This window comes from Stegostoma tigrinum, chromosome 44 (genome assembly GCF_030684315.1).
Source record: "Stegostoma tigrinum isolate sSteTig4 chromosome 44, sSteTig4.hap1, whole genome shotgun sequence".
NCBI lineage: Eukaryota > Metazoa > Chordata > Chondrichthyes > Orectolobiformes > Stegostomatidae > Stegostoma > Stegostoma tigrinum.
The window spans coordinates 12,853,155-12,863,364 of record NC_081397.1 but is presented as its reverse complement, the minus strand read 5'-3'; the positions used below and the strand labels follow the sequence as shown (position 1 = coordinate 12,863,364).

General features: G+C 45.7%; 1 protein-coding gene across 1 annotated transcript in view; it reads right to left on the bottom strand.

Annotated features, from left to right (window-relative positions):
- The window catches only part of LOC132207190 (histone H3-like), a 913,943-nt gene that overhangs the window by 16,913 nt on the left and 886,820 nt on the right, over positions 1–10,210 (bottom strand). The gene's annotated exons all lie outside the window — the stretch shown is intronic.

Here is a 10,210-nt window from a genome sequence, read left to right as displayed (position 1 = left end):
AACCGATCCTCCCAATACAGCAGGTCCAAGAGTCAATCACGACTTAAGTACCCAGGATACCTGGCAGTGGGAACCAAAGATCAAAGGTTCAAACTACTGATGAGGATTTATTAAACAAACCTAACATGCTTTTAAATCTTTAGTCAGTTATAAGGTTTTAATTGATTAATCTTTATGTGTAAATCCCCGAATTCCCGTCAAGTCACTGCCCTGAGAGAACAAAAGGTTTTACAAGAAGTGACATTTTTTGTCGGACAATGCATGTTAGTTGTGAGACCTTGTTCAGAATCTGTTTATGTTTTGGTTTGGAGTCAGGCTGATTTTATTTCTTCAGCAGCTATTTATAAAACGCCACCATTGACTGACTGTCCATAAATTATGTGCTTTTTGAACAAAATTGAATGTACCTGCAAATGCGAATTTTTTCCATACATGCATTCCATTACGTGTGTGTGAGGGAGAGAGAGAGAGAGGTGGATTATAATCTAATATCGTATATTTACTTATACACCGCCCCCCGCCACCCCCAAAACCCCATCCAATAGCGGCACCTCCTCATAATGTGTACAGAAAACAGTGCACAGGCGCCGTACTGAGTCTGACAGGAGCATGAGCGAGATAGGCAATGGCGAGGGTGATATGTTTCCCTACCGTCTTTGGCAGTGTTCACAATTCAGCATGACGAAGAGAGTGATGGACACGGTGGGTGACGGAAAAGTTTCATAAAAACGTTGGCTAAGACGTAAATCCGAATACGACCTTCGAGTGAAACCGTTTTTCTTCCACTCCCAGAATTTAGGGTTTATGGCCGCCATCTCGATTTGAAATGAGAGGCCGCAGGGCGCAGACGCGCCGGTATCTTTTTAGGGGGCAATCTTGCTCATGCCTAAGAGGAGTTTGTGACCAATTGCTCAGAATCGGCTAATGCGTGATTTTTCATTTGGACAACTTCTGAGTGAGCTCATGCGTGGCAGATAAAATGTAATGTAGGAATTCTAAAACAAGAAAATAACTCATGAATGTGGGATTTTTTTGTATTCTCGCTGTGTAACTGGTTATAAACAGTTCTTATTTCAGCTCAAAGCTACATCATATGTAGGCCGTGACAATAAAACGTGAGGCTGGATGAACACAGCAGGCCCAGCAGCATCTCAGGTTGTGCTCCTGAGATGCTGCTGTGCCTGCTGTGTACATCCAGCCTCACATTTTATTATCTTGGATTCTCCAGCATCTGCAGTTCCCATTATCACATGTAGGCCGTGATGAATTAAGTGGGTGCCAGATCTCAGTGTGGTAATTGATTTGAGATGCACATCTGTAAACTTTCCCTTTCAAGTTTCATATAAGAGAAGTTTGCAAATGACATCACTCTCACTACAAAGTGAAAATTCAGAACACAGCAGGCCGAGCAGGAAAGGTTGACGTTTCGGGTCGGAACCCTTCTTCAGAATGGGAGTGGGGAAGGGGATTCTGGAATTAATAGGGACACGGGGGGGGGGGGGGGGATAGAAGATGGATAAAGGAGAAGATAGGTTGAGAGGAGACAGACAGGTCAAAGAGGCGGGGTTAGAGCCAGTGAAGGTGAATGTAGGTGGGGAGTTAGGGGAGGATAGGTCAGTCCAGGGTGGACGGACAGGTTGGGGGACGGCATGAAGTTAGTGGGTATGGGTTGTGTTGGGGCTTGAGATGGGAGGAATGGTTAGGGAGGCGCGACGACATGTCCATCCTGGGCCCCCTGCATTGCCACAAAATCGCCACCCGAAAGATGCAGGAACAGCGTCTCATATTTTGCTTGGGAACTCTGCAGCCCAAGGTTATCAACGTGGACTTCACAAGCTTCAAAATCTCCCCTTCCCGACCACGTGCCAAAACCAGCCCAGCTAGTCCTCGCCTCCCTAACCATTCCTCTCCCCCTCTCCGTCCCCTACCCCCTAACGCCATCCCACCCCCTGACCTATCCGTCCTTCCTGGACTGGCCTATCCCCCCACCCCCCAACTCCCCACCTACATTCACCTTCACTGGCTCTAATCTCGCCTCTTTGACCATCATAAATGCTGTGTGGCCTGCTGTGTTCATCCAGCTCCACACTTTGTTATCATGGATTCTCCAGCATCTGCAGTTCCCATTATCTTTGAACTTTCTGTCTCCTCTCAACCTATCTTCACCTTCATCCATCTTCTATCCACCTCCCCCATGTCTCCCTATTTATTTCAGAATCCCCTTCCCTTCCCCCATTTCTGAAGAAGGGTCCTGACCCGAAATGCCAAGCTTGCCTGCTCCTCTGATGCTGCTTGGCCTGCTGTGTTCATCCAGCTTCCCACCGTGTTATCTCAGATTCTCCAGCATCGGCAGTTCCTACTGTCTGTGGAAATTCAGAACACACTGTTTGTGTTTTGATTTATTTGCCCCCCACTGCTATCCCAAAATTGTAAATGCTGGCCACACACACGTAGGAGGGCCAGCCTGTAGTGCAGGAATCTCCTGTGGCTTTCCCATCTCAAACAGAGATAGCCAGAACTGCCAATGCTGAAGTCAGATATAACACAGTGTGGAGTTGGAGGAACTCAGCAGGCCAAGCCTGGTTCCTGTAAATTCATTGTTACCAGTATCTGCCATTCGAACCTATTGATCCAACATGATTGGTGACCAAACATGTTTTCTGTGGATGGAATCATCAATAACACTGATTTTTTTTCCCAATCTCCCAGATCAGACATAAAGAGCACATCACTCTATGAAAGGCCATTCCTGCACCTTAATATGCAGACCCAGAAATTAGCACTGTCTCTGCTGCTCTTAAAACACTGTTCTAAGATAACTTAGTACTTATGTTTTGTATTCAGATAAAATCAAGACAGATCTCCGTTAAACAAAAGAAACCTCACCCTACCACTATTATAAATATGCAAATAAAACAGATTAAACAAACATTTAGCTGATCAGACTGTGAAATGCAGACACTATCACCTCTTAGTAGTTCCCATATTGAGGCCTGTCCAGGGTCAGCTGTGAAATTTCACTTTGTTTTGTATTTTTTTTTTCTTCAACTTTAGAGCTATTCTCTGACCTCTCACGTGTTCTCTCTCAAAACTATGACCCCTGCCTGACACAATCCTGAGTCACCTGTAGTGTGTTTGCAAAATGTCAAATGGCAGAGAGAAACAAAGGCAGCAGGAGATGATCATGAAGGAGCTAACTATGTTACTCGTGACTGTTTCCCCTCCCCCCAAAGCCCAGCAGAAAGAATTCCCTTGCGGTAAGTTTGTGTCTTGTCTTTCCAGGAATATACAAAATACAAGTGGTTGGATATCGAGTACAACCCCGGTAAGGGCTCATGGCAGAAGGTATACTTGTGAACTGCGACCCTGTGTCCCTCGCCCAGGGTTCAAGCACTACAGTACTGGAAAAGTCACTGTCAAACTGTTACCCAACAGCACCCCTTGCCTTGCAGATAAAAGAATCTCTCACTCTGAATACTGCCAACCAACCGCTGTCAAAAAAAAGGACAAATTATGAAAGTGGGGAGTTTCTGTTAAATAGATACAAGAGAACAGTTCGACCACAGCTGGAATACTGTGAATATTTTCTAGTTTTCAGCCCCAATCTAAGATATGTTGGCATTGGAGGAATTCCAGAGAAGGTTTATCAGGCTGCTCCGAGGTATTGGAGGGATTGTCTTGTGAGGTGAGTTTGAGTAGGTTGGGTCTGCATCATTTCCAATTTTGTGTCCAATTTTGGGCAACAAACGTCAGGAAGGACATACTAGCCCTGGAGCGTGTCCAGCGGATAGTCACACGGATGATCCCTGGAATGGTAGGTTTAGCATATGATGAACGGCTAAGGATCCTGGGATTGTACTCATTAGAGTTTAGAAGGTTGAGGGGAGATCTAATAGAAACTTACAAGATAATGTATGGTTTAGAAGGGGTGGACGCTAGGAAGTTGTTTCCATTAGGTGGGGAGACTAGGACCCGTGGACACAGCCTTAAAACTAAAGGGGGTAAATTTAAAACTGAAATGAGATGACATTTCTTCAGCCACAGACTGGTGAGCTTGTGGAATTCATTGCCGCAGAGTGCAGTGGAGGCCGGGACATTGAATGCCTTCAAGGCTGAGATCAACAAATTCTTAATCTCAAAAGGAATCAAGGGCTACGGGGAGAGTGCAGGGAAGTGGTGTTGAAATGCCCATCAGCCATGACTTCAATGGCAGAGTGGACTTGATGGGCCAAATGGCCTTACTTCCACTCCTATGTCTTATGGTCTTATTTAGTTTCAAAGAATGAGAGGTGACGTCATTGAATCAAACAAGTTTCTTAGAGGGACTCGACAGGCTCAATGTGGAGAAATTGTTTCCTGTAATGTGAGAGTCTAGTACAGGAGGGCATTGTCTCAGAATAAGGCATCATCTATTTAAGACAGAGATCAGGAGGAATTTCTTCTCTGATGGTGGTGAATCTGTGGAAGTCTTCACTTGAGGGTTGTTGAGGCTGGGTTATTAAATATAATCAAAGCTGAGATAGATTTCTAATCAGTAAGGGAAATCAAGGTTTGTGGGGTAAAAAGGTAGGATGGTGGAGTTGAGAATGATCAGATCAACCCTGATCTCATAGCAGAGTGGATTTGATGGGCTAAATGGCCTACTTCTGCTCCTACATCTTATGGTCTTTGAAAGGGTTTGCACAAACTTGCATAATCCAAGAATCTTGAAGTCAGTGGTGAATGTTCCAGAAGCTAATCTTCACAAACCTCTTAGAAAGGTTGCCCTGTGTACCTTTCCAATTCTGCTTTTTCTTGGCCTCACGTCTGTCGAATCTGTGCAAGTGTACTGCACTATTTGTTTTTGTTGCCTGCCTGTCGAACATATTTGCCGTGCACACTCACTGACTGGGCTGTCTGAGCTCTGACAATATTGCTCCCTCTTGGATTACATTCACAAACTCGTGTGTCGCAATGAAAATTTGTAAAATATGTTGGCCTTGCGTGTGCACACGAGAAACTGTGTGTTTGTGAGACTGTAAGTGTGTGAAAGGGTGTGAGTGAATGTTTGATTGAATGTTTCTATGAGTCAGTATCTGATGGTACATGGGCACATGACTGAGCGTGAGTGCGAGAGTCAGTGTGTGTGAGTGAATGGATGACCTAGTGAATAAGTGTCTGTCTGAGTGAGGATGTGAGTGTGCGTGAGTGAGTTGGTGACTTAGTCAATAAGTGTCTGTCTGAGTGTGTGTGTGCATGTGTGTTCATGTTTGTTGGGTACCTGAGTGAATGCCTGTGAGTGTATGTCTGAGTGAGTGAGTGTGACTGTGGGCAGGTGCCTGTGTGGGAGTCTCAGTGAGTGTGCCTGTGGCTGAGTGCGTGTGTTTCGAGGAGGCGGAGTGTGTGTTTGTGTGTCTGTGCATGGGTGCCTTTGCATTCTCCCTGAGGTCAGTTTGGTCCAACAGTTTCCCATAAATGCCGTTTGCCCTCTCTGTGAGTTGCTGAGTGATCCTGACCACATTCTCAGGCAGTCCTACATCCACAACCCACTGTGGTCTCACAAGTAAAACCAAGACAGCATTGAAACGAATGTTGCATTAAAACAAAAGAAAAACCACATTGAAATCCACATGATTTACACAGCTCCACATTCGCCTTGAACTGGTAAAGACTGAGCCTCTGCCCAGAGTGAGCTCAGCTTTTGCCTAGGCCAGCTGAGAGAGCCAGAAACTCCCCTTTAATCAAACAAAACACTGAATGTGGATTCTAGGAAATCTGAAAGAAGCAATAACAGAAAATGCTGGAGAAACTCAGCGGATCCGGCGGCGTCTGTAGCAAAACAGTGTTAGTGTTTCGTGTCCAGTCACCGTTCTTCTATCTGTCCATCGGTACCTTTCAAGTGAACACTTTGGGAATAAATCCATCTCTGAACAGTCTCGAACGGGCCACCCATTCAACAGGGGCCAGTCTAAATCCCCTTGGACTCAGCTTCCCGTGAGTAAAATGCTTCATCGTCTATTAAACATTTAACTGTGTGGGTATTGTGAATTCTGAGCATCCTGAAGCATTTTACAATTCACCTTATTTTTATTGAAGGGTCGTCATATGGGAAAAACTGCAGCCAATTTGTGCACAGCAAGCTCCCACAGGAAGGAACGTGACAATGCTCCAGATTGTATGTCTATGTTTTGTAGTGACCTTTGAGGGAAGGTACTGACTGCAGTACCCTGTGAGAATTCCCCACTGCACCCATTCTTCTCCAAATAATGGCACTGGGATCAATTATTACCACACATAAGGGCAGACAGACCTCATTGTAGTAATTGCAAGTGGTGCAAATTCAGGTGGATACTCAAAAGCCGAACCTGTACAATGAAAATTTGTTTTATTCTCAAACACCAGTGAGATATCAGTACCTAAACCATGCTTTGAAAAGCTATGTTTAATTGCAGAGACCTGACAAGAGCCTATCAAACATTTGGCACTGACTTCCTGTCCTTGACCAGTCTCTCCTGCCTCGTGATTATCTGATCTGCTGCAACCTTTCATCTTTCTAACTTCAAGCAAGCTCCAAATAGTTTGACTGGCTGTATCAATCCTCCTGTCAGTGATTTATTGCTGAAGACTGGCTAAACATTTTTGAACATGTAATTCGTAATCATGTCTACAGCTCAGTAACATTTCCTGTTTATCTCATGCTTACCATCCAACAGTACAACACTCCCTCAACACTGGCCATCCAACAGTGTGGCAATGCTGAGAATAATTTTTAAAAACTTTTATTTCCTGATGAGCAGCAGTGTTTGCTGCTCATCCTGAAGTGACTTTTCTGAGGGCAGTTAAGTGTCATCTACATGTGTGTGGAAATGGAGTTACGTGGAGCAATAACCTATGTAACCTGTGTCACCGAGGGTCTGAGCAAGTAAACAGGCTGTGTTATTCCTAGTCTTGATTACAGGGCTCGGAGATCACTGGCGTGCAGAAAAAAGTGATGGAGGAGGCTTGGTACCAAGGAGGCTTGATAGATGAGGACAGCTGATTGCTGAGTGTGTAGGGGACATGAAGGAACAAGATGAGGTTCCTTAGTTACTGCTGAGTGATTCTCAGTCACCATCACTGACAGGCCAGTTCAATTCACAATTCTGAAATTACCTTCAATTCCAACAGATGTGCTGCTTCTTTCAAAGTGATGTCTCCAAAAACAGCCCCTTCCTCACCGGAGCCAGTGTTATTTAAAAGCAGTGATTTCATCAGCCAGTTCATCAGAAAATTACACCTCCACAATTTCTGTGGACGCTCATTTGACAGCAGTATTCGAGTTATCAATTATATTGACATGGAAGTAATGACCATGCACACAGCTACATTAGAACATCACATATAAGATGTCAGCTCCAATAGTGCAGCATTGCCTCAGTACAAAACCGCTGACAGTGCAGTGTTCCCTCAGTGCCAACTCTCTGACAGTCTGATACTCCTTTCTGATGCTAGAGAATCTGAGCCTGAGCTTCGTAGTCAACAAAGGTCTCAGTTTTATCCCTCTGTGTTCCCAGCTTAATGGATTTCAGGCAATATGTGATGAAGAACTCTTCTTCCATTGTCTTCTCCTCCGTGCCTGCTTCTTTGAACAAGAGCCCTCCCCATATCCCATAGACCTTCTCCCTCCACCTGGATCCCTCCCTCTGGCCTTTTGCCTGCACTCGATATGTTCTTTGAGAACTGTTGACATGACATTGGACAGCTCAGTTTCTCTGCCCACCACACCCAATGCAACCCATCTTCCTCTCAACTGACCTTGGCACTTAGATCCAACCCTGATTGTTATTAAGTCTGCCGATAAGGATGGTATTGTTGTACTCTGGTGTACTAACTTCCACATTACAGAGGATGAGCGCCAGCTCACAGATACCTCCTCCTATTTCTCCCTGGAACGTGAACCCACCATAGAACATCAGGCCATTGTATCAACTGTTGTCATTAACCTCATTTCATCTGGTGATCCTGCCACCCCCACCACATCCCCCCCACCTCCTGCTGTCTCCAAGCCGATCAACCTCATCCATACTCAGCTTGCTTCTACCTCCTTCTGAAAATCCACAAACAGGAGTGCCTGTGTAGACCCATTGTGAGAGCCTGCTCATGGCCACAGAACTCATCTCTTCCCACCTTGACTCGGCCTTTTCTCCCCTGGTCCAGTCCCTGCCCATGAACATCCATGAATCCTCTGACCCTTTGTGAGTTTTTTTCAGAAATTTCAAGTGTGCAGGCTCCAGCAGCCTTATCTTTACTATGCATGTGCAATCCCTTTGCAGATCCATCCCCCACCAGGATGATCTTGGGGCTCTGTTTCTGCTGGAGCCCAGGCCTGAAGCATCATCAACCAACAACACATTCTTCCACATGCCCAAGCTTGTCCTCACCATCAACAACATCTCTTTTAATTCAGAGTGGTTCCCAAGGGTACCCACATGGGACATAGTTATTCCTGTCTCTTCCTGGAGTAGGTGGACCATTCCTTGTTCTCGTCCTATTCTGGCTGCCTCCCACAACTCTTTCTCTGATGTATCGGTGATATCATTGGTACTGCTGCTCTTTCTGGTCTGGAATTGGAAAAGCTAACAATTTTGCTTCCAATTTCCAGTAAATAACTGACAGGAGGTGGAGTTGTGGGAGGAGATGGAGTCAGAGAAAAGGGGAGGGGAGGAAGATTCCAGAATATCATGGGTATCTCTGAGGTGTTGCATCACATATGCTTTTATGTCTGAAAGGAAAAGAAAATGGTACTTGTTAGCCCAGCGCATGAGATGGAGGATGAAGTGGAACTGCGGAGTTGTGCTGCCCTGAGCCAGCTTAAAGCAATGTTGTTAGAGAGAGGTCGAGAGTGTGTGTATGACACCGCATGACACTGATATGGAAAGAACAGCTCTGTGTGGAACATGGAACATCATGGAGATCGTTGTGATCCAGAAAGGATTCAAAACTTGAGTAATGCATCTTCAGTTAGGATCCATGTTTGGTGAGCTTGAGCTGAGGCAGACACTGAGGAATGTGATATGGCTGTGGAAACAAGTTTTAGCAAATACCTGCTCAAACACCAGGAGCGACAGTGAAGTTAATGCCGGTGAACAAGAAAGGAAAGGTTGGAATGGAAATCCCATTGGAGAGAGGAGCAGAACTTCTCAAGGTGAGCATGCCCAGATGAGCTGTGGCAGTGAGTTAAATACTAACTCAGTGTTAAACTGGGTCACCTTGAGTGTAAAATGTAAGTTATTGGTGACATACTGCTGCCTGTGATCGAGATGGTGTCAGCCTTGTATTAAATCAGGTACTGGAGAGGGTGCAAGCAGGATTTACAAAGGATGATCCCAGAACCGAGAGGTTATAACAGTCAGAAGAGACTGAACAGTCTGAGGCTGGTTTCTCATGAAAAGAGAAAGCTGTGGGTGACCTGATCGAGGTGTTTCAATTTCTGGAAGGTGACTTGATCTGGGAGATGTACAGAAGATGTTTCCACTTGTGGGGCTGGGAAACCAGAACCTGAGGCCAAGGATAGAAGACAGTTGTAAATAAATCCAACAGGGAATTCAGAGAAATGTTCCCCCCTTCCCCTCCAGAAAATTGGGGGTGAATGTGGGACTGGCTTCCACAAGGAGTGGGGGGAGAATGTGGGACTCTTGCCCAAAGGCAGTGGTTGGGAGGGAATGTGGGATTCACTCCCACAGGGAGTGGGGAGAGGGGAGAATGTCAGACTAAGTACCACAAATTTGATCAGTGGCCAGGGACAGAAGGTTGTGACTGCAATTGAGACAGATAGAGGCATCCTGCGGTCAGGAACAGAGGAGCCTCAGCTCTTGACTTTGTCCAACAGGTATGAGGCACTTACTCCCAGTGTGGATGAGGAACAGGGCTGTAGGGAGGATGAGCCAGCTGACCACGGCACCGTGACACAGGGGGCCATTTAAGAGTTGGTAGTTGTAAGGGATTCGATAATTACAGGAATAGACAGCATCCTTAGTACGCAGGATAAGGAGTACCACATGGTCTGTTGCCTGTCCGGTGCCAGGGTGAGGGACATCGCTGACCAGCTTGAAAGGACAGAGGGAGGGGGAGAATTCAGCTGTTGTGGTCCACTTTGGGATAAACAACATAGGCAAGACGAGGTAATAGTACGTGTTGAGGGATTATCAGGAACTGGAAAGTAAATTAAAGAACAGGCTCAAGGATTACTGCC